This window comes from Equus caballus, chromosome 26 (genome assembly GCF_041296265.1).
Source record: "Equus caballus isolate H_3958 breed thoroughbred chromosome 26, TB-T2T, whole genome shotgun sequence".
Classification (NCBI taxonomy): Eukaryota; Metazoa; Chordata; class Mammalia; order Perissodactyla; family Equidae; genus Equus; species Equus caballus.
Window position 1 is genome coordinate 46,995,026 of NC_091709.1, and position 22,950 is coordinate 47,017,975.

Consider the following 22,950-nt stretch of genomic DNA (forward strand, 5'->3'; position numbering starts at 1 on the left):
CCCGGGGACAGACAGGGCAGTGCCCAGGCCCATGTGGCAGGTCTGCCTCAGCGGTGCAGCCTGCCTCAGTTTCCTCTGTGTGACTGGAGGGGCTGCTCCTAGCCCCCAGGGAGGACAGGCTTGGGTCACACTCGTGTCTAGAGTGAGCACTGCAGCACCTGCCCCTGTGGGCCCTCGACTCAGCCAGGGCAGCTGGGCAGGCGGGCATGAGGGAGACCCCGGGCTGAGCCGAGGAGAGTAGACAGGGCATGTCCAGCCCATGGACCTGCCCTGTGGAGCTGTGGCCAGCGGCCGTCTCCCCACGGCCTGCCCTGCCACCCCACGACCTGAGGCGCAGGCGCCCTCCCCCACCAGCCCCAAGGCAGCAATTGTGGGGACCTAAGGGCGGGCCCTCACCAGGACTCAAGTGACAAAACCCTGAATCAGGCAGCTTAGGAAACCCAGGCCCCACCGCCTGTGAGGACTTTGGGCAGAGCCACCCTTCACCCCGGCCCTGCCCACCAGGGGAGAGCTGGCGCAATCCACTGCTGCAGGAAGTGGCGCGTCGCCACCTCCCTGGCCAGCTTCCCCGAGACCTGGCCGGCGCCCTCCCCTCCACTGACAGGATCACACCTTGTGATGAATAAAGCTCTTAACAGCCCCATTCTCAGATGCGGAAGGAGCCTTAGAAGAAAAGTAGAATGTATTCTTTCCAAAGCACACACACCCACATGCACAAAATATCATCCTTATTTGGCAAAAACCCAGAAGACAAAGAGGAAACATTGAAAAAGAAGGAAACTTTGAGCAAGAAGCAGAGGGTGGGCCAGCATCTGAGTCAGGGTGATAAGTTGGTGTCAGATCAGGCTTCTCAGCAGAGTGCAAACCCTCGACGAGGCCGCTCGAGGTCCCAGGCCTCACTGGGCACGAGCGCTGTGCCTTGGAGACGGCCCAGACCACCCGGTCAGAGAAGAAACCCACCTGGGGGCTGGCTTACGAGAGCACGCCTGAATCAGGCAGCACGGAGCCGTGAGCACAAGTGCTGGCAGACGAGCTCTCCGGGGGGAAAGGTTAAAAAGAAGAGAAGGCGGGGGTCCCCACAGCCCTCCTGGAGCTGGGGGAGTCAAGGCTGTTTCAGGCAGAGAAACGCAAATGTTTACAACAGATCTAAAATAGGTATCAGCCTTTTTAACCGAAACACAGAGTATCAAGATGTGAGCTTTTTTATTTGTTTTATATGAATACAAATAGGAATCGGACAGAAGCTTGATTCCAGCGGGGGCCAGAACACACCAGCAGATCACAGAGGTTCCAGAGAGATCTGGGGGACCAGAAGGGTAGAGAGGACTGAGGACACAACCTACATGTTCCCCGAACCTCCAGCCCCACAAAAAGACACTTTGCAGGGTCTATGAGACACAGTCACAACTGTTCATTTTACCATCGTGGAGTCTGAGCAGAAATTCTAAGGACCACAGCTTCTGACCAAATGAGACAAAACAAGATACCTCCACCCTACACATTAATTAGAAAGTTTTAAACACTCTGTTAAATATCTCTTAAGTCAAAGAGGAAATCAAAATTGTATTTACAGACCCTCTAGAAAAGGGGACAATGCAAGCATGCTCCGTCCGATGCAATGAAAACCCTCTGTCCCAGTGGAGACACGAAGGCAACGCCCTAAATGCTTTTGTTGTGGATGCAAATGAATGACGATAAATGCACAGGGACAGAGGACTCAGAAGTGAGAAAAAGAGTGATAAAGCTTTGCTAAGGGAGGCCGGAAATATGCAGACCAGGGCAGGCGTCGATGAATCAGAAAACAAACACAAAAGCTAAAATTGATAAATACGTCGAAACGCGTTCCCTTGGAAAGAGCAATACAATCGGACATCTGGAAGAGAAAACGTATGACTGTCTCCAAGGGGCTTTGGAAAGGGAGTCAAGACAGTGGTTTGTGTTATTTACGGGGTTGTAAACGCATTAGGAAGCCTTGGAACTTGAGCCAGTGTGACCCTTGGCCCAGTGAGAGAAGATGGAGCAGCTGGACACCGGCCTTCGAAGGTGGCAAGCAGAAGTGCATGTTTCCCGGGAAGACAGGATGCTCACACACGCGCCATGGCACACAACTCGCCATCTGGGAAACGCAGGTCAGCCCCCGGCACACTGCAGGCCACGTAAATTCAGTTTCAGGAAATAAAATGATAAAAGAAATAGAAGTAGGTGTATCTCCGAGTAAGGAAATCTTCTAAGCATAAAAACCAAGGGAGAAAATATCAAGAAGATAGATGGACTCTAAACAACATATTTTGTACATAAAAACTAAATAGACGAAAATATTTAATATCTGTCTAATGCAATAGTAATCTTCCTCTCCAAGGAGCTCTTAAAAATCAATAGCAAAACCCCATGGAAAAGGCTGTGGGCCTGAATAGGTAATTCACAAAGGAAGATGTGCCAGTGGTTAATAAACCCTTGAAAAAGTCACTGTGGCTGGCAATCAGGCGTAACAATCAAAATTACTAGATTTCTTGTCTAGCTATTGAACTGGACAATGTTTACAACGTTTATAACACCCTCCCAGGGGAATCCACACAGCAGTGAAAATGTGTGAACACCTGCTCAGGGCAACTCGATTTTCATGGTAAACAGTGAATGTATGGGAAACCAGTAAAAATAAATATACTAAAATAGTCCATATTTCTCTCTGGGGGGTGGCATTATAACTATCTTCAATTTTCTTCATTATTCTTGTTTATATTTTTCAAACCTTCCACAATAAACTTATACAATGATTTTTAAAAATTCATACATTTAAAAAATCTAAATTCCATGGTAGTTGATGAATTGCCTTGAAATTTCTTCTCTGGATTCCCAAAGTGGTTAGTTTTTCTGTTCCTGCTGCTGACGTTTCTGAGGACAGGACTCCATGGTGGTGGGAAGAGCTGAGACAGCTGACTTCGGGGACCTCCGTGCTGGGACATCTGCTCATAAATCATTCATTCATGCATGCACTCATTCATTCACTCACTGAACAAGAGCTTGGCGGTCTCTTCTCTGGGCTCTGCTCTCCCAGGACTCTGGCCTTTGCTGAGACCCTGCAGCACTCCCCAAACGCCCCTACTTCTACTGAATTTCCATCACACCAGAAAACTCCACCACCCCAAAAGCCAAAGCATGCCTACAAGCCCTGCTATTTAAACCCATTTGAGGTCTAAATAGTCCCCCTGGGGCTGACTCTCTGTACCTCTAGCCCCTGGAGCACTGGGAGAGAACGCGTGCCCCCATGGTCCGGTCCAGGTGGTGCCCAGGGTGGCCTGACGCTCAGAGAGGCCTCAGCGTGGCTTGCTCTCCCCAAGGCCCCCCAGGCAGGGGCCCTGGCTTGGTGAGGTCTCCCCAGTCAAGGAGGCTGGCCTCAGCCCCTGGCTAACCTCCTCAGCCAGCCAGGGAACCCCTCAGACTACTTACAGCTGCAGCCCAGGGTGCAACCCCCCAGATGACCCTCTCCCCAGAAGCTTCCAGTGCCGTGGAATCAGGCCACATGGGTGCAGAGGTCTCTGCATCTCGACTGGCCAGATCTGAGCATCCAAGGAGCCTGACCCCCACCGACCCCATATCTCCTGCCAGTGGGAAATAGGCCGTGACTCGCTTTGTGACAATTCCTGGGTGGAGGGCTGTGGCTGTGGAAGGTCTGGGCCATAGCCATGAGGATCACAGCAGACAGGGCTAGCCTTCAGGGGGAGCTTCAGCCAGTGGGCATTGGGCCCTGCCTGGACTGCCACTCAAGACTCTAGGTCCCATAGGAATAGGACTGGGCATTGCCCATGGCAGCCACTCTGCTCGCCTGGCTACACTGTGCACACAAAGCCTCAATTCACCCTGCATCTACCCTGGGGTGGACCGTGCCTGCTCACCATTGCAGGGGATGGCTCTGAGAGGGTCTGTCCCTGGCTCAAGGCACACAGCCAGAACAGATGCTGGGACTGGAGCCTCTGTCAGTGTGACCCTGGGACGGACGCTCTCAAACCTACACCCAGCTGCCAAGTGACAGGTCATTTCAGCCTTCCGAGCCTTGTGACAGAGTGCCAAGGATGCTGTGACGGTGATTTTCATGTGCCAGCTTCACTGGGCCACGGCACCCAGATATTTGCTCAAACTCTGATCTAGAAGCCACTGCAAAAATATTTCTTAGATGAGATTAACACCAAATCAGTGGACTCTGAGTAAAGCAGATTGCTCTCCCTAACGTGCGAGGGCCTCATCCAATCAGTTGAAAGCCTTAAGAAAAAGCCTGAGGTCCCCTGAGGAGGTGGAATTCTGCCTCCAGACGGCCCTCCGACTCGAGCTGCAGCATCAGCTCTTTCCTGGGTCTCCAGCCTGCCCTGCAGATTTGAACTTGCCAGGCCCCCAAATTCCATGAACCAATTCCTTAAAATAAGTTTCTCTCTCTACACACACACACACACACACGCATGTGCGTGCGCACACACACACACACATCTTCTTGGTCCTGTTTCTCTGGAGAAGGCTGACGACTACAGATCCTAAGAGAGGGGCCCCAGGTCCAGGGAAAGCTGCCAGAGGTATTTCTTTAACAACACCTCAGAGCCCAGGTGTGTGGGCAGAGCCCTGGTTTCCTGATCCTCCTATTCCGGGGGCAGCGAGGGCACTTCTGCACCTGTTTCTCAACCCCCCACATCAGAGCCGTGTGGTGGGGGCCTCACACTCCCTCCCGAGCCCACATGTTGCCCCTCTCAGAGCTGAGGCACGTGTGGACGTCTGTGCTGAGCAGGGGACCCACGCGAAGTCTCATGCAGAAGCCAGGGCCTGCTGGCTCCTTGACTCCCCAGGCCCTGCTACTTGACTGCTGGGAGGGTGGGCGGCCTGGACACCCTCAGCCTTCAGAGGAGGCAACTCTGGGCCAACAGGGAGGCCTGCCCAGTCACAGGCTGGGCAGCTCCAGGACTTGGCTGCCTCAGCACAACTGTGCCTGCCATGTCACCGTGATGCCCACTCCCCAATGGTGGAAGTGACTGGAAATCACCAGTCCTGCCAAGGACTCCCACTCCACCGACAGGCTGCCCTGCTGGGAGAAGGCCCTGGAGAAAGGGGGCTGCAGGGGCTCTTTCCTGGCCTGAGGCACACAGAGCAGCCCGGCCCTCGTCTTCTGGCCCCTGGCCCAGCCTGGTGGGGCTCTGGCTGTGGCTGAACACCAGCTCCCGCAAGGCTGACTTTGTGTGAAGACCATGTGGGAAGTCGAGGCCTGGTCCTAGCGCCCAGGGCAGGTGAGGGGCAGCCAGCATTGCTGGGACCAGCAGGGTCTCAAGATCACAGGGCCCCCTGAGACTCAGGCTCCCTGCTCCTGCCCAGCTGCTTGCTTGCATTCCATGGGGGGTTCAGCAGAGGCCCTCGATGGCGGCTCAGCTCCTGTCCTCCTGTCTTAGGAGGACACTCCTGTCTTAGGTCCGGTTTGTGCAAAGGAAATGGAGACTGACCACGGTGAGCATCTTGGCTTTGGTCCGCCTGGTGGGCATCCCACGACATCACCAAGAGATTGCCCAGCACCCTGGGGAGGGCACCTGGAATTGGGGATTCTCAGTGTGGCCCGGTCCCACACACACTGGGTGAACACAACTGTTGTTAACCCCTCGCACCCAGTGTCCTCATCCGTGAAATGGAGCAGGCCACCCCACGACACTGCCTCAGGCAGGATGGTTTGACACTCATAAAGTGAGAGGTGTGCAGAAAGGTCAGGCCCTCCCAGGACTCTGTTCCACAGAGCTGGTGGTGGCCTGAGTCATGCAGTGCCACCACAGGCTCCGTGCTGCCCCAGCCACAGGGGCAAACACCTCTGGACAGCCCTGTTACCTGCAGAGCGTGGCCTGGGCCTGAGCTGAACCTGCGGGACCCCTCTGGACACAGGCACACCATATCCATGTGACCCCCTACACCTCCACCCCCAGGTGGGTGAGTTTTGAATTATACATTTGATTACAGAGTCATTTGGAGTTTAAAATACTGGCGAGCCCAGCCCTGCCTTCTCATTTCATAGATGGGAGGCCAAGCAGCCTGCTCCTCTCATACCCTTTGGGGCAGGGTGCAGACAGTCCCCTCCCATCCCCTAGACAGCAGGTGGCCTCCTCTGCAGAATGTTCTGAAAGGCACTTGGCTGTCTCTGGGCTTCTCCCCCAAGGAAATCTCCCGGTAATCACTGTAACTGCCCCGGGGCCTACTATGTGCCCGTGTGGTGAGAGCTGACAACTGTGAGGCAGCTAAACCCAGCCAGATTCCAGCTGGGAGACCCCTGAGGCTGGTGGACAGGTGTCAGCTGCCCTGCCCAGCCCCTCGGGAAATGTCTCAATTTACTCCCACAGGGGCTGAGCACCAGGGTGGCCAGGAGCCCCTCTCGAAAGGCTTGTCCACAGGCACCTCCATCAATCACTCATCTATTCCCTTACTGGCTAGAAAGAGAAACGGCGCAGGCCAAGCTGCAGTGACACGCCACGGACCTGAACGCTAACCTCCCAGAACCACACTGTTCCATTCCCCCATCCCCACCCCAGGCCTGCAGAGCTAGCCCAGCCCTCGGTCACCTGCCCCAGGTCACCTGGAGGTCAGGCGTCCACAGAGGTAGGGCCTGTGGCCCTGCTCAGGATGTGGTACCAAGGTGTGGACTTGGCCACTGTCATGGTGGGCCCTTGCCTCGAGGCCTCATGCAGGAGAGGGACTCCCTCATTCTTCCATGAATGCTACAGGGTGTGGGTGGGGTGGGGGTGCCTGTTGGCACAGGTCCTGGAGATTCAGCAGTGGCGGACTGCAGACACTGGTGGAAGCAGGGGTCCCTTCAGTGTAGACCGACCCAGACACTGATCCACCTCCCAGAGTTTTCTTAGCAGCCCTTCTCTGCTGATTCCCCAGCATCTGGCCTCCTGCTCACACAGATGCTGTGCCCTCGGTGAGAGGAGGGCTCATTCTCCCTCCCCCATCACAGCTGCTTCTCCTTCTCTCACCTTGGGGTGCCAGGTGCCCTCAAAGAAGGGGAGCTCTGGGCACAGCCTCCACCAGTGGGTGCAGGGACCCTTCCCAGGGTCAGCAGAGTGGGATCCTAGCCCCTGCTCCAGGGAAGAAGGCAGGGGTTGGGTGCCACGGGGAGGTGGAGACAGGGGATGCAGGAGGCTGTGTCAGTGTCCAATGGGATCCAGGTAGACCCCTGGGTCCAGGGGTGTGGCTCCAGTCTCCTCACTCCCAGAGGGCCTTGAGACAGGCCTCCAGGAGCCTGGTTATGGAAGGTTTAGGTCACACACCTAATGCCTGTCCCCCTAAAACTCAACTGTAACCCAGCACTTTCACATCATTAGACCAGAACTGGTGCACCTTCTAGAAGCTGAGGGAAGTGACAGACCCATTATCAGGAAAATGTACCACATCCACATTCACACAACACGTACTCACACACACCGTGCACACTCACACACACCGTGCACACTCACACACACACACACACATGCACACGCACAAACTCTGCTGGAGGACAGACCAGCACAGCCGACGCTGGGGGCATGAAGACAGGAGGGGACTGACCCAGGCAGGAAGAGGAAGGTGCAGCTGGGGAGGCCCCACAAGCCATTCTGTATAGCCCTGGCTGCTCCCGGCCCCACACCCACCTGCCAGGGGGTCCTTCCTGGCACCCCCAGCCTCCTCCTGGCTCTGTGGGCCTCGAAGCCCCAACATCACCAGCTCAGCAACTGTCTGTGGCTTGTCAGCATACCCTAGACCCAGGAGCCAAGGTCTGGGGTCTGTGCCATGTCCTCTCACCATGATGGGTCCCATCCCCCTCAGTTACAGAGGCACCCAGGGCTCTGCGTGGTTCTGCCCACGGTAAGCACAGCACTTCCCCTCGCTAGACCTCAGTAAAAGGAGGCCTGGAGTGGACAATCCGAGGGCAGGTGACATGGACCAGGGCCACCAGGGCCCCCTTCATGGCCGGGCCACTTGGAGCTGCTTCCCTTGGGAGAGGCAGCAGCCACTCCCTGGGGGAAGAGCTGCAGGGCTGAACTCTTCCCCTTGAGAACAACGAGCCCGGACACAGAGGAGCCTCTGTCCACTCACCCCGTTTGATGCCCCGGAGACCTCGGCAGGGGCGTCCCGGCTGGGCTGGGATGGGCTTTGGCTCTGCTCTTTACCAGGCTGCTGCGGCAGGTCTGGGGAGACACCGGCCAGCCAGAGACGCCGATGCTGAAGGCACACTACTTCCTGTTCTAAGCCAGCAATTCGGAGGAAGTAGTTACGTGTGTCTGATTGACAAATATGGTCCATGAACCCCAGCCCCTCTTCCCCCCGCCATGGCTCCCAAGGGAGGGACATCAGAGGAGCAACCACACACCTGAGAAGGGGACACACTATTCATCACCCACCTTCACAGGGAGAAGCACAACCGTGTGAAGAGAGGAATAACTAATGGGAGCAGAGGCCTGTGGCAGCCCCGAGGGGCTCACTCACACGCCAAGTGGGGGCTGGTCCCACAGGGCACAGAGAACCACGGAGGGCAGTGCCCAGAGGGGTGACTCACACCCCAGGAGAGGGGACCAGCCTGCAGACTGGCACCCAGGAGAGGAGAGTGCACCCCCAAAGGAGACGCACCAGGCATTAGGGATGCAGACTCTGATGGTGGAAATAAAAAAGAATTACCCGGACTAAAGAGCAGAATGATAAAAGCCAAGAGCAAATCAGAGAGAGGACGAGGATCAGCTCAGGGCACAGAGAGGTGGGAACGAGGAAGACACATCCAGATGCCTGGATGCCAACATCCATCAACCACAGGACTTCCAGGAGGAGAGAAGAGTGAAGCGAGAGGAGGAGCCACTCAAACAACAGAAGAAAAGCTCCAGATCCGAGAGAAGGACCCAGATTAAGAGGCCACCGCATGCCCTAGGGAGGAAGACGAAAGGTCCCCACACTAGCTACCTTGTGATGCTATCACAGAACATAAAAGATAGCAAAAAAATACTAGCGGAGGAGTGGGAGGAAGAGGAGGATTAGGATGGGGAAGAAGATGAAGAAGATGAAGATGAAGGAAGCAGCAGCAGCAAAGACATAGACTGATTATCTCCACAAAGAACGAAACCCGGACATCTCAGATGGACCAGGACCCAACACACAGCGACCTTAAACTCTATTTGAAAGGTGCACCCCAGAAATAAACAGAAACACAGAGCAAAAAATCCAAGAAGAATACAAGGGTCGGGTGAGCCAAGGAATAAATAGAAACTATTGAGCCTAAGTAACTGTTGATTTAAAAATAGTGGTAAACGTATTAACAATCTGAAACAAAAATCCTAGAGCATCAGAGCAGGAGGTCAGGGCAGTATGCTGCTGTTTCTGATACTCATCAAAGGACATTCTGGTAGGAAATATTTAGCTTAATATGTGACAACAACTAAAAAGTCCCCTGAAGAATATAAATAGAATATATACATCTGAAAAAAAGGAAATATGAATACTCTTTTTTTATAAAGGGAAGAGAAATTGAACAAACAAAAGGATTGTAAATAAAAAAGATAAGATAGGAATAATTTCAAATGTTCCAGAATATTCCAGAATCTCAGGAATCACAGCACCTCTGAACGGGTTACATTCTCTCTCTTCAAATAAATAGATAGTTGAATTCAGTTTTAAAAATAAAGAGACAGAAAAAGTTCCAATTAAATGTTCTCTATCAAGAGAACTATTCCAGAAAACAACCAAGAAGGAAGGATAGATTGTCACCATGTCAGACTCACTGGTGACTCACGAGATAAAGCAATGATGTCACTGGTTACAACACCACAGACACACAGCACACATTACACACCGCACCCATGTTTATGAAGGAGTCTGGATGAAACAGCAATAAAAATCAAGACAATAAAATAAATAAAATAAAAATAACAGTTATTGCTATTGAACCTGAATCAGATCAAGACTTTAGCTCTAACTACCAGTTTACAGGAAAAACAGGGCAGAGGTGGATGTGTTAAATGACATCGAAGGGATGCAATCACAGAATCCAGGCTGCAGAGAACCCCACAAGACAAAGACAAGAGAGAAGGAGGGAGAGAGGAGACGTGGCCCAGGAACCCACAGATTAAGAGATTTAAGGGACACATCAACCAACCACAATGCATGGACTGTGGGATATTAAGAAATTACTGTTAATTTTTTTTAGATGAGATAAAGCTTTTGTGATTATGTTAAAGAGCCGCCATCCTTTAGAGCTATACATTGAAATATTTACAGACGACATTATATGATGTTTCAGATTTGCTTCCAAATAATCAGAGGTGGGGTGGGGTGGGGGAGAGTGGGTCTAGCTATAAATAAAACAAGATTGGCCATGAGTTGATCACTGCTGAAGCAGATATTGGGGAGATATGGGGTCATTAAATTATTCCTTCTACTTTAGTATGTGTGTGAAGTATTCTGTAGTAAAAAAATTTTTTAACTCTAAAAAGAAGTGTAAAGTTGTTTAATGGGGATAGAGTTTCAGTTTTACAAGATGAAAAAATTCAGAAGTTGGTTGCACATAATGTGAATATACTTAACAACGCTGACCTGCGTACGTAAAAATGGTAAGGAGAGTTAAATGGTTCAATTTGTGTCATGTGTATTTTACCACAACTAAAAAGAAAAAAAGAAGTGTAAGAAATGCTGTCTATCAGATAAACTGGTAAAAGAGATACTGAAAGCTGAAAATAAAGGAATGGAAGATGTACATATTATGTGCTAAAAAATACTAACAAACATATAGAAATAATATCAAAGATATAATTCAAGGCAAAAAGCATTAAATAGATAAAGAAAGATGGAGGTAATGAAAGTTACAATCCACAAAGAATGTTTAAGAGTCATAAATCTCTATGTACTGAACAAAATAACTACAGAATTACAAAACAAAACTGACAAATACGTAAGCAAACTGACAGAGCCACAAACAGCAAAAGTCTTTCACACACCTCTCAGAAAGGAACAGATCAAGTAGAAAATTAGACCTACGGAGAATTTGAGGAATACATATAATCTTTTCTCTCTAACTTGTATGCAGTTAAGTTAAAACACACAGGACCATAATGAACAGATCATTTACAAACCCACAAAGGAAAACTCAACATATCTAAAGCATAGGAATCATAAGGAGGCCAAATTCATGCTCACAATATAATCAAATTAGATGCTGACCAAAGGATAGATTGGAAAAAAACACCCAGCCCCCCAAAAAACTGGAAACAAACCGACATAGAATGCATAGATACATTTGGCACATTCACAAAATGGGATAATAAGTAGCAATTAAAATATTGATCTGAAGCTGTATGTATCCATGTGACACAGCTCAAAACCATAACATTGAGGTTCTTTTTAAAAGCAAGTTGCAAAAGGATCCAGCATATGGCAGCACACATATCCTGCACGGCTACAGGAAAGCAGCCTTCTATTCACGAACCTCAGGTTCAGGATAGCGGTCACCTCTGAAGGTGGAGAAGGCAACAGTCCTGGGAGAGGTATTCAAAGGACTTCAATTTTATATTTGTAAGTTTTATTTATTAAGAAGAAAGAAGAAGAATCCTGGGCAAAAGAAGGCAAAATGTTAAGATTTGATAAAGTTGGATAGTGGGTACACGGGTGTTGGTGACGTTGATCCCCATACTTTTCTGTAGTCTTGAAATACTTTATTTTTTAAAAAAGGAACTAACAGAGTGACTCTAAATGAGTATGAGGATCTTTTTGGGGTAATGAAAATGTTCTAAAATTGGACTGTGGTGATGATTGCACAACTCTGTAAATTTAGCTAAAAATCATTAAACTGTACACTTAAAATGAGTAAATATTGACATGTAAATTCTACCTTGCTAAGACTGTAACAAATGAAAGGAATTAAGAATATTCAGAAGAAGAAAAACATCAGTAACTTCCACTGCCAGCTAAGACACTCCACTCTACCTCGACCGCTGATCACAAAGAAAAACACCACACAGAATAAAACAAAGCAGCTTTCAGACAGATTGGGGTGAGAAATCAAAATCTTATGACAGGCTGATATCGTGGCAAGTATTCTGTCCTCACCCCCCTCCCCCCGCCTTAGATTCGAGGTAGCCTGAACCCCAGGACAGCACAGTGGGTACGGTCAAGAGGAACCCTCCTTCCTGGTCAGTAGGCTGGGAAGGGGGATGTTCTGAAAGATAGAGATAGTGGGAGGAGTGCCCTGTTTTATTTTCTTTCTCCTGTCTTGCCTCAGAGGCAAATTCCTGTCCCAAAGCTCCACTCCCAGGATGGGGTAGCAGCAGAAGCTATTGCAATTGTCACTTTGACCCAGAGGCAGATCCAGTCATAAGAAGTAGGTGACAGTGCAAGGAGGCTAAAACTTCTGCTTTATAACCAGAGGACCAGGGAAGGAGGCCTCTGGAAGCCAGACAATATGGGAGAAATCAATAAAAAGGAGATCAAGAAAGAGATCCCATAAAGCTTTGTATGAAGTTCTAGACTTACCCTTGAGCTGGACGTGTGTGGAAATGACCCAAAAGAGCATGTCAATGTCTTTGGGAATTGAATCATGGTATAGACCACTACCAAGGTCAAAAACTGGACCCAGGGGATTCGAGTGTGAGATGGATCCAAATACCACTGCAAAGACTTTGAAAACAGAACTCACATTGGAATCGCAGCCCACAGGAGGCAGGTCAGGACTTGTGGTCTGACCCTAACCAGGCCAATTCCAACAAAATCAAAATGAGCAATCTTAGAGAACATTAGAGAAGATTTTGATAGGACCCACAGTCTCATTAAATAATATCCAAAATACAAGCCAAAACTACTCAAACAATAACAACAACAAAGAAAATCTCAAGAACTCGAACAGAAAAAATAATTAACAAATGCCAACTCTGCGATGATCCAAATGTTGAAATCATCACATAAAGCACTTAAATCATCTATTATAAATATGCTCCCTTAAGTAAGGAAAATGCTCTTGAAACAAATGCAAAGGTAAAAATTTTCAGCTGAGGGGCTGGCCCGGTGGTGCAGCTGTTAAGTTCTCATGTTCCGCTTCGGCAGCCCAGGGTTCGCTGATTTGGATCGCTGGTGAGGACATGGCACCACTTGTCAAGCCATGCTGTGGTAGGCGTCCCACATACAAAGTAGAGGAAGATGAGCATGGATGTTAGCTCAGGGCCAGTCATCCTCAGCAAAAAGAGGAGGACTGGAGGCAGATGTTAGCTCAGGGTAATCTTCCTCAAAAATAAATAAATAAATAAATAAAGTGCTCAAAGAAAAGAACTGTCAACCCTGAATTCTATTTCTTCAAAATTATTCCTCACAATTGAAGGAGAAATAAAGACAGGCGGGCCAGCCCTGTGGCCAAGTGGTTAAGTTCGTGCACTCCACTGTGGCGGCCCAGGGTTTTGCTGGTTTGGATCCTGGGCACGGACATGGCACCGCTCGTCAGGCCACATTGAGGCGGTGTCCCACATGCCACAAGTAGAAGGAGCTGCAACTAAGATATACAATTGTGTACTGGGAGGATTTGGGGAGATAAAGCAGAAAAAAAAAAAAAAGATTGGCAACAGTTCTTAGCTCAGGTGCCAATCTTAAAAAAAACAAGAAATAAAGACATTCTCAGATGAAGGGAAAATAAGAAAAGTAGTCCCCAGCAGATCAGCTCTAAAAAGAACAGTTGTTAGGTCAGGTGCCAATCTTTGGGAAAAAAAAAAGCAAACACCATCAACCAACAGACTCTGAAGGACATTCCACCCAGCAGCAGCAGAATGTGCACACAACACAGTCACCAAGGTGGTAGACTGTATCCTGGGCCATAAAACAAACCTGAATACATTTAAGAGAATTGAACATGCACAATATGTTCTCTAGCCATAATGGAGTTAAACCAGAAAATAAGCAACAGAAAGATGCAGGGAAATCTCCAAAGAAACGACACACTTCTAATTAATCCATGGGTCAATGGAAGCCTCAAGGGAAATGAGAAAATATGCTGAATGGAATGAAATAAAATTCAACACATCGTAACTGTAGGATGTAACTAAAGCAGTGCCTAGAGGGAAATTTATGGCATTCAATGAACACATCAGAAACCCAGCAATGTGAATAAATCTCAAGCATTACACTAAGTGAAGAGAGCCATGGGGAAATACAGAAGGCCAGCAAAACAGAAACTCAGTAGGGCTGGCCCCGTGGCCGAGTGGTTAAGTTCGCGCGCTCCGCTGCAGGCGGCCCAGTGTTTCGTCAGTTTGAATCCTGGGCGCGGACATGGCACTGCTCGTCAGACCACGCTGAGGCAGCGTCCCACATGCCACAACTAGAAGGACCCACAACGAAGAATACACAACTATGTACCGGGGGGCTTTGGGGAGAAAAAGGAAAAAATAAAATCTTAAAAAAACAAAAACAGAAACTCAGTAGACACTGGGGAGATAAGCATCAAACCACAACGAGGTACCGTTTCCCAACCAACATAGGGACAAATTCTAAAAGCCTAATTAAAGATTGCAAGGAAACCGAAAGGGCCATTGGCATATGTCTTTAAGTGTTAATGTGCACACTGTTCTGCTCAGCAGTTCCCTTTCCTGACATCTGCCACCAGGACTACTGAAGTGTTTGTGTCTTTATCAGGACATTATTTGTACAAAATGTAACTAAATTACATCTGGCAACAGAGAAAAGGCTAGATGAACAATGGGGCATCGTTCTGGGGAATGCGGTGGAGTAACTGCAAAGAAGGGGTGGAGCCTGCGGTGCAAGCAAGGAGGCGGACAGGGAGGTTGGGATGCCTGCTGAAGGGATTTCTCCAGGAGATTCCGGAATAGGAATGTGAAACAGAGAAATGGTGACCACACCATCCTCAGGCCTTGGTGGGGAGTGATTGCGAGAGACAAGCTTTTGCATTTAGAAGGAAACTGAAGCCAGGACTGAGTGAATTTTTGGAGCAGGATTCTGGGAATAATCTTTTCCCCTAAGTCAGCCAGGAAATTCCATTTTGCAGTCACTTTCACCCACATCTTCCATAAAATGGACCGTATTTCATCAGCTATTCATTGAGGACACCTGTCCCTGAGCCCAACAATGAGATGCCCAGAGGGTGCACAAGCCCTCCAGAATACCAGGGGCTAGTTCAGGAGACAAGCATATCACCGTGATATGAGGCAGAATGAGAGGGGATCCTGCAAATGTTCCAGGTGTTGGGGGCGTGGGCAGGGGGATGGGCAGGAGCAGCCACGTGAGTGTAGAAAGGAGGAAGAGGTGTGAGAGGTGGCCCATTTCCATCCCTCTGCTGTCCTGAATGCCAGCCTGGGCACCCCCAGTCCTACTTCCCACCTAGCCACGTCCCCCCAACACACAGCCCGGAGAGCACGAGAAGGGGGCTCCTTTGCAACAGTGTGAAGATTAAGAAATAGTCTAGTGATGGAGAATGTGAGGCGAGGGGTTCCAGGCTCGCTTTACAGAGATTCCCAGGCGGGGCTGCGGTATTTTAGTGGAAGTTGGGGAAAGGTGGAGAGTCAGGCACTGTGGCCCACGATGCTGCTGCCCTGTGGGTGTGACTGAGTGAGGCTGGAGAGCCGGAGGTCTGCCCCATAAAGGAGATGCCTGCAGAAAGAACAACCCATCACCCGTCACCCGTCAGCCGAAGGTCAGGAAGCAGTCTCCTCCCTTGAGAAGGCGCCCACTTGCCTGCTGGTGTTCAGATGAACCTCAAGCCTGCGGCAGCCCTTGCTCAGCGCTCAGCTCCTGGCTCTCACATCTTCACTATCTTGCATCCCTTTGACCACCTCCCTCCCAGCTGGCCTGCAACCCCTCCTGATCCTTCCCCCATCTTTGCTTTTTTTCCCTTTTTAATTTTTTCCTACCAGTGACTTCCTTCTGCAATGTAGCGTTTGCTCCGTTGGCAGCAGGCAGGAGGTGGGAGGAGCTGGCAGAGGCAGCTGCAGAGGAAGGGGCAGGTGCACCAGGGGAGGTGGGGGCTCAGAGCAGGAAACACTGCTTCTGTGGTGGGTGCTCCAGATAGTTCTTTCTCACTCGATCCCCAACAAACCCAAACAAACAGGCAGAAAGTCACCCAGCCAGGGCAATGGAGTTCCTTACTGTAACACAGGCCACGTAGGTGCAGGGGGCAGCAGGTGAGCTTAGAAAGGAAGGAAGAGATTCAAGAGGCCAGGGGCCATTTCCAGCCACCTGCTGTCCCGAAAACTGGCCTGGGCATCCCCAGCCCCACACCCCAGCCAGCCACCACCCCCACATCATGCAGAGGGCCTTTTCTTCTTAGCCTTCCTCCTACTGGCCTCCCTCAGTGGGACAGAGCTGAGCAGGAAGATTCCGGCTTCTGACTCACCCAGAGGAGGGCGTTAGAGCACCCCAGGGAGGCTGGGGCGGGGCTGGCCTTAGGCGGGAGCAGGGGCTGCCCAACCAAGCGATAGGCTTGACCCTGTGGAAGGTTGCACTGAGAAGCGGCTTACAGACCTGTTGGAGGATGGAAGACTTGGCTCTAAATTCAAAGGAGATTGAGCCAGCAAAAGTGTAAGCAATGGTCAACTCCGGGGGGGAAACCAGAAAGTTGTACAAGGAAGAAAATGCAATCATAGTATGTCTACTTGGCTCAGTGGTGCACATTTACACAGGTAGGAGAACGAAAGCACTGAGCCAGATTGACAACAAAACCACAACACGGCTCTACAAAGAGGAAGGGATGGGTGGGGTGTGAGGAACTAACACCCTCATGCACCAGAACAGGAAGGGCAGAACGCCCTCCCGACCCCTCGAATCTAACTCCTCCTTCCCCAAGAAGGCCAGGCTGACCTGTGGAGCTCCGGCAGTCCAGGGGGGCCACCTAACCCTAACCCAGGCTCCAGGTCACTCCTTTCCTTCACAGTCCTTATCAAATTGCCATTTCCTGTTCAATTTGTGGTTTCTGCGAATGCTGAGTGAGGAGCCGTGCGAGGCCGTCTTTGGGGATGCGTGCCTTTGCCAAAGTAAGTTTGCACCTTCCAACCCTGGACGATGAGACTCAGTTTCCACGGTGCTTTCTCAGTTCCTCTCGCCCCAGGGGCCTGCCTGGGGAGCGTGGAGGCTGAGGCTAGAGATGGAGCTTGCATTTGGGTTCCACTGCTGGGCCCACCAGTAGTCGTGGTGCCCTCAAGACACTCAGCCCCTCTTCACCCGTGGGCCTCAGTTTCCCTCACTCTCCCGTGTTGTGAAGACAAATGAGGACATGTGAAAGGTTCCCACAAAGGGCTTGACACACACTTGCCCAATAAATGTAAAGATGCAAATCGTAAAAAGACTAATGAGATGAGGTCCCAGCACTTGTGGACCTTTTGATGAAATTATGGCAGTTTTTTTTTTTTTGAGGGAAGGGTCTAAATCTGGATTGACAGAGAAATTTCTTCTCATGGAATTTTCTTCTTCTAAATTTTAACTTTGGAAACTGGGGGGACAATTTAAGTTTTCTGCCTTGGTCTCTTTGCATGTAATGCATAGAAATCAAATTCTTTCCCCCTCCCCTCCTGAAAGGCAGTGCAGATAGAAACCCTTCCCTGAGCCTTGAGAGGACGAAGTCAGAAGGACGCAGAGGGGGGCCGGCCCGGAGCCGAGCAGTTGGGTTTGTGCGCTCTGCTTCAGCGGCCCGGGGTTTCGCTGGTTCAGAGCCTGGGCACAGACATGGCACCGCTCGCCAGGCAAGCTGAGCTGGTGCCCCACATAGCAGAACCAGAGGGGCCTACAACTAGAATACGCAGCTATGTACCAGGGAGCTTTGGGAGGAAGAAGGAGAAAAAAGAAAGAAAGAAAAAGAAGATTGGCAACAGATGTTAGCTCAGGTGCCAATCTTTGAAAAAAAAAAAAAAAGGATGCAGAGAAAAGTGTGGCAGCCGAGGCCTTCCCGGGTGGGCGAGCACGGCAGCATGGACCCTGGCCATCCCCAGGAGAAGGGGGTTTCATGGCGGGTTGAGATTTTGGAGGAATGCCTGAGAAACTCTTTCTCATACCACTCCCCGACCAGGACCCCTGGAAAGGTCTACAGAAAGTCCCCAGTGCAGCCTCCCCACCGACCGGGGACCCCAAGCCGCAGCCAAGTCTAATTACCTGCCTCGTTCCTGAACTCACCTGTGCTGTCCCGCCCACTCTCACATTTCCCATCCTGAAGGGTCTGACCCAAATGCCACCGCCTGTGGGCCCTCTCCTCTCTGCTGCAGCCCTAACTGGTAAGGAGCCGCTCCTGCCTCTGGCCCCAGGGTGGCACTTTGCACAGAAATGTGTCATGTCAGTTGTGTAGAGGTGAAGCACGGAGGCCTGAGTGCTCCCTAGACGCGTGGCCGCAATGACACGCAGCTCCGTCAGGCCTGAGTCCTCTCCTGCCCAGTGAGGACCACTTTCTCTGTGCTGATGTCACCGGTGTAAGATTATGAGACACAGAACAGCGCCCTGCACAAAGCACTCAACAGACCTTAGGCATGCGGGGTCCGCTGCAGGGGGCAGGTGAACTTTTTCTGGAAAGGGCAGAGGGTACACGTTTTTGGGTTTGATGGTCATATGACCCCTGCTGCCACTACTCCACTCCGCCTTGTGGCACCAGAGCAGCTACAGGACATCTGCAAATGAATGAGCTCGGCTGTGTTCAGAAACAGGCAGAGGGTCAGCTCGTGGGTCAAGGTTCACAGGACACAGCCCCAAACCAGTGATTCTCGGGGAGTGAGGACAGTGGGGGGAGGGGAGCCACACACCTGATCCTGGAAATCCCCTGCTCAAGGCTTCTCCAGAAAGCAGATTTGCTGGTCTACACCCAACCCACTGGACCCACATCTGGCCCAGGTGTCTGTTTAACACACTCTGGTGGGGGCAGGGAGGGAGGTCTGACCATCAGCTGGGCCACAAAGCCACAGACCACACCCTGAGCCCCGGGCCCCCCGGGCCTGACCTGGAAGGCACACGGCGCTGGGGAGGAAGGAGAGGGGGACGGCAGAGGCCAGAACAGAACCAGGGGTCACCTCACGCTGAAGCCGCCCCCGAGGGTCTTCTCTGTCTCTCTCTGAAACCTTCTCTTCCTACCTCTCCTGCCAGTTTCAAGGCTCCTCCTCCTCCGTAGAGGGGACTGAAGGACCTCACCTAGCTCCCCAGTTCCCACCAAACCCTAACGGTGGGTGTGCCAGTGCCTGCCCCACTGGGTCCCCCTGGCACCCCTGCAGGCATCCTGGCTGTCTCCCTCCCTCTGCCCCTCCTGTGGCTGCTCCACTCTGCACATCCGCTTCCCCTCCCCTCTCTCCCTCCCCCACACTCTGGTTCTGGGTCCTAGTGCTGAGCTGGCCTCTCAGCCCAGAAGGACCAATCCAGAAAGATCTCCCCTCCTTCCCCAGAAGCCGCTGTGGACTGGGGTAGGGAGGAAGTGTCTGTCTTCCCTCTCTCTCTTCTGTTTTCTCTCTCAAGGAAATAGCGGCACCTCCAGTGTAGCCCTGTGGGTCAGTCTTGCTTCTGGCACACAGAGGAGCAGGCAGGTGGCAGTGGGGGCCCATGTGGCTGGACTCCAGAAGCCTGGACTGCAGTCCTGAGCACCCACTGGGCCGGCGGCCGCATGACCTGGGGCAGGTCCTGAAAATGCGGGTGAGGGGTCTGACTCTCGGGACCTGAGATGAAATGCATGAGTTCTCAGCAGAGCCTGGAAACACGGAGCGGGGTCGGGGCCAAGTGCCTGGGGCCCAGCCCAGCAGGGCTGGTGAACAAGGCCAGCAGAGGTGAGGATGCTGGGGGAGGGTTTCACCCTGACCACCAGGACCCGGGAGGCTGGCTGAGCTGGGGTGAGGCTGAGGTTGAGCGGGGCAGGGAGCATTTCCCCTACTCTGACTGTGACCCCATCCACGCAGGGCATGAGGCACGGAAGGTCACACATGCGTGGGAGGCTGGGCTGGGCTGAGGGAACTGAGGCCCTGGGCTGTGGGCTGGGTGGGCCCAGAAACACTTAACCCTTTCCACACTTTAGCAGCAATGAAAATTCCCAGTTAAAGGGGCTGCACCACCCCAGGAGAGAAGAAAGATGCTGGAAAGGACTGGCCACTGTGCACTGTGGGCATCTCTGGGTGACCGGATCCAAGAGACGTGAACTTTCAAAACAGTTTCCTGGGGGCGGCCTCAGGGGAAGTGGCTAAGTTCCCTGGCTCTGCTTCCACCTCCTTGGGCAACCTCTTCTGGGCCTCTTCCTCCTGCCTCCCTCTCCACTTCCTCCCGAATCCCCCCAACCATCACACCTCCAGTCGGACACGTTATTTCTGCCCCACGAGTTTCCAGAGGCAGGCACTCCCCAGCCCAAACCATTTGTCTCTGAACTTCTGGGCTTTCCTGGGTGTGGACGGGTCCGGGCAACCCCACGGTTGCAGCGCGTGCAGAGGTGCACAGGTCTGGCACCGGCTGCGCTGAACCAGGAGCCAAAAGTGAGGCGTGCAAGCCCCAGTCCCGGAAATTCGTCCTTATGGACATGCTCAGACCACAAACAGCCCCGCAGAGACCCAAACTGACCGTCTTCAACCTCAGACTTTCCTCAACCAAAGCCGAGGCCACGGGACTGGAGACCACCACGAACCCAGTTGTGTCCTCTGTGCCCAGCGTGTCAGGCCCCTGCCCACTGGGGCCCGGTGTCACCAGGAGCAAGTCGCCTCCGTCGGGCAGTGGGACCAAGAGGCAGATGCACCCAGGAGTCACTGCAACCGCGTGGGGCCTGTGACCCCCTTCCCCCGGCTGGCAGCCGCTCACCCGCTCTGCCCGGTGGGTCTCAGAGAAGTTGCCTGGGCCCGGCCTGGGCACCCCTCGAGGAACCAGACCTGGCGGGGGACAGTGGGACTGTGCATCGGCCTCAGTCTCCCGATCCGTAGGCAGTGGACGGAGCCCACAGCGTGCCGAGGCTGGGGCAGGTCTCAGCCGTGGGTCCTGGAGCGGGGTGCCTCCTTCCAGAATTTCCTCCTTTGAGATCTTGGGAGGGTCCCAAAGAAGCAGGGAGGGGGGAAGCCGCCTCCCCTCCCCATCGCCCCCGGGGCAGGGGGGCTCCAGAAGGCTGGGGTCAGACTCAGGACTCTGCCCCTCCCCGGTTCTGGCATTTATAGGACGCACTGCCCAGTGCCCACCATGACATCTCAACCCTGCGGTGCAGACTCCACTGCGTTTGCTCCCTACCGACTCCAGGGCCACTGGAACGTACTGAGGGTGTGCTCCCTGCAGGAGCTTCCTGGAGCCTTACCCCTTGGTCCTCAGAGAACCCTCAGGGCAACCTCACTGTAGAGATGGGAAAACTGAGGCTCAGATGTTCCCACCTTTCCCTAGTCACCACCAAGCTCAGCCGCCTCCCTGGGGGCGTGAAGGGGCCTCCACTCTGGGGAGAGGCCCGGGGGCACCGAAGATCCGGATTCGGGCCAGACAGGACTGCGGGGACAGGAGTGTGCCCGCACAGGGGCTGATAAGACGCGTTCCTAGGGGTGAGGAGACTGAGGAAGGCTCATCTGGGGCCGGATTCACCGGGCTGGGCGCTGTACCCAGCGGGGTCGAGGCTGGTGGCTCCATGACCCCCATGACCACCCAGGAGGGACATCCTGACACTGGGCGCACGCAGACCTGCGAGATTAGAGCATTGGCCCAGGGCCAGGCAGGGCCGGGACGCAGCCGCCCCGGAGCCCTGCGTCCAGGAGTACCATTGGCCTCAGGCGGCGTCCACGCTGCAGGGAGGCGGGGACACTGCGAGGAGCGGTGGAGCCCCAGCAGCCCCGCTGTTTGCAGGTGGCCTTGGGCCCTAACGCGCAGCCTGGTGGGACTGGGAACTCCGAGAGCGGAGCCTGGTCCTTCACTAGGAAGTCCCTCGCGGGCCCCCAGTGACCGGGTGGACAGTGACGAGCGGGGCTGTTGTACCGCGGTGCGGCAGGGATGGCGCGTCCCGGCAGCCATCCTTCGCGACTGCCTGGGACCCCAGACCCTGGCGCGGAGGGCTTCGGGGGACGCGGCTCCTGCGTGGTCCGCGCCCTGCGGAGGCGGAAGGGCCTGGAACTCTGGGGGAAGCCACTCCGTGCTGGGATTCCCCGCACAGCGCGCATCTCTGTGCTCGGGGCGCCCGCAGCTCCACCCTCGGAACCCAGAGGAAGGGTGCGCCCTGCTGGTTCGCGAGCGCCCTCGGGCGACCAAAGATTCAGTGCAAGAAAGCACCAAAGAATTGACTGGCCGGGCCAGCCTGGTGACAGGGAGGGGGGGCTGGGGAAGATGACAGCTGGGTTTGGGGCTTGGGCAGCTGCGCGATGATGGTGCCCTATTTACTGAAAGGGAACATCCCGCTGGGCACTGGGGGCAGATTGCGATGGGAGCCAAGAGCTCCTTTGAGATTTCCACTAAATTTTCCGTGGAGAAGGAGAGAGATCTGGCTGCAGGTGCAGATGTCAGGGTAAGCCAGGTGTGGCATGGAAAGCTCTGGACTGGAGATCACCCAGGGGCACGTCGGGTCAGATGGAGAGAGCAGGGGGCCCAGGACTTTCAACCACTCCGACAGATGCATTTTGCAGTAGTTGGACACCCCACCGTGTACTGAGAAAGCGTGGATGGCACAGAAGAGGCAAACAGCACCCTGGAATCGAGGCTGTCCTGCAGGAGTCTGGAGCTGGCCAGGAGCTGAGATCCTGGGCTGGGTCAGGCAGGGGAGCGAGTCCCGTGTCCAGGAGCCTAGACGGGGTCTCCCGCCGTAGACAGCTCCGGAATGTGGCTGGCTGGATACAAGTGTATTAAAGATCACATCGGCCATGCTGGGGCTCTCTAAACAGAGCAGCGTCTGGAATGCTTCCTAGTGTCTCTGCACAGGCTGCCAGGGGGATGTTCCTTGATGCCAGCTGAGCATTCTCTCTGTGCCTGCGGGCTCTCACCAATTAGCTCGCCCCTGCATCACATTTATGGAACAGTGATTACTCTGCATTCTCT

The 22,950-nt window shown here is 52.9% G+C and overlaps 1 protein-coding gene across 3 annotated transcripts in view; it reads right to left on the reverse strand.

The window, feature by feature from the left end:
* Positions 1-16,347, reverse strand: part of ITGB2 (integrin subunit beta 2) — a 36,410-nt gene extending 20,063 nt beyond the window's left edge. The window contains exons 1-2 of one of the 3 annotated variants that reach the window (XM_005606183.4): positions 15,873-16,347; positions 8,089-8,237 (exon numbers count right to left, since the gene is read on the reverse strand). The gene's annotated coding sequence lies outside the window, so the exon portion shown is untranslated. Of the gene's footprint in view, positions 1-8,088; positions 8,238-15,696 lie in introns of all 3 variants that reach the window. The other 2 variants (XM_001490002.6, XM_005606184.4) reach the window with 2 other exon arrangements.
* Between the last annotated feature and the right edge of the window lie 6,603 nt (positions 16,348-22,950).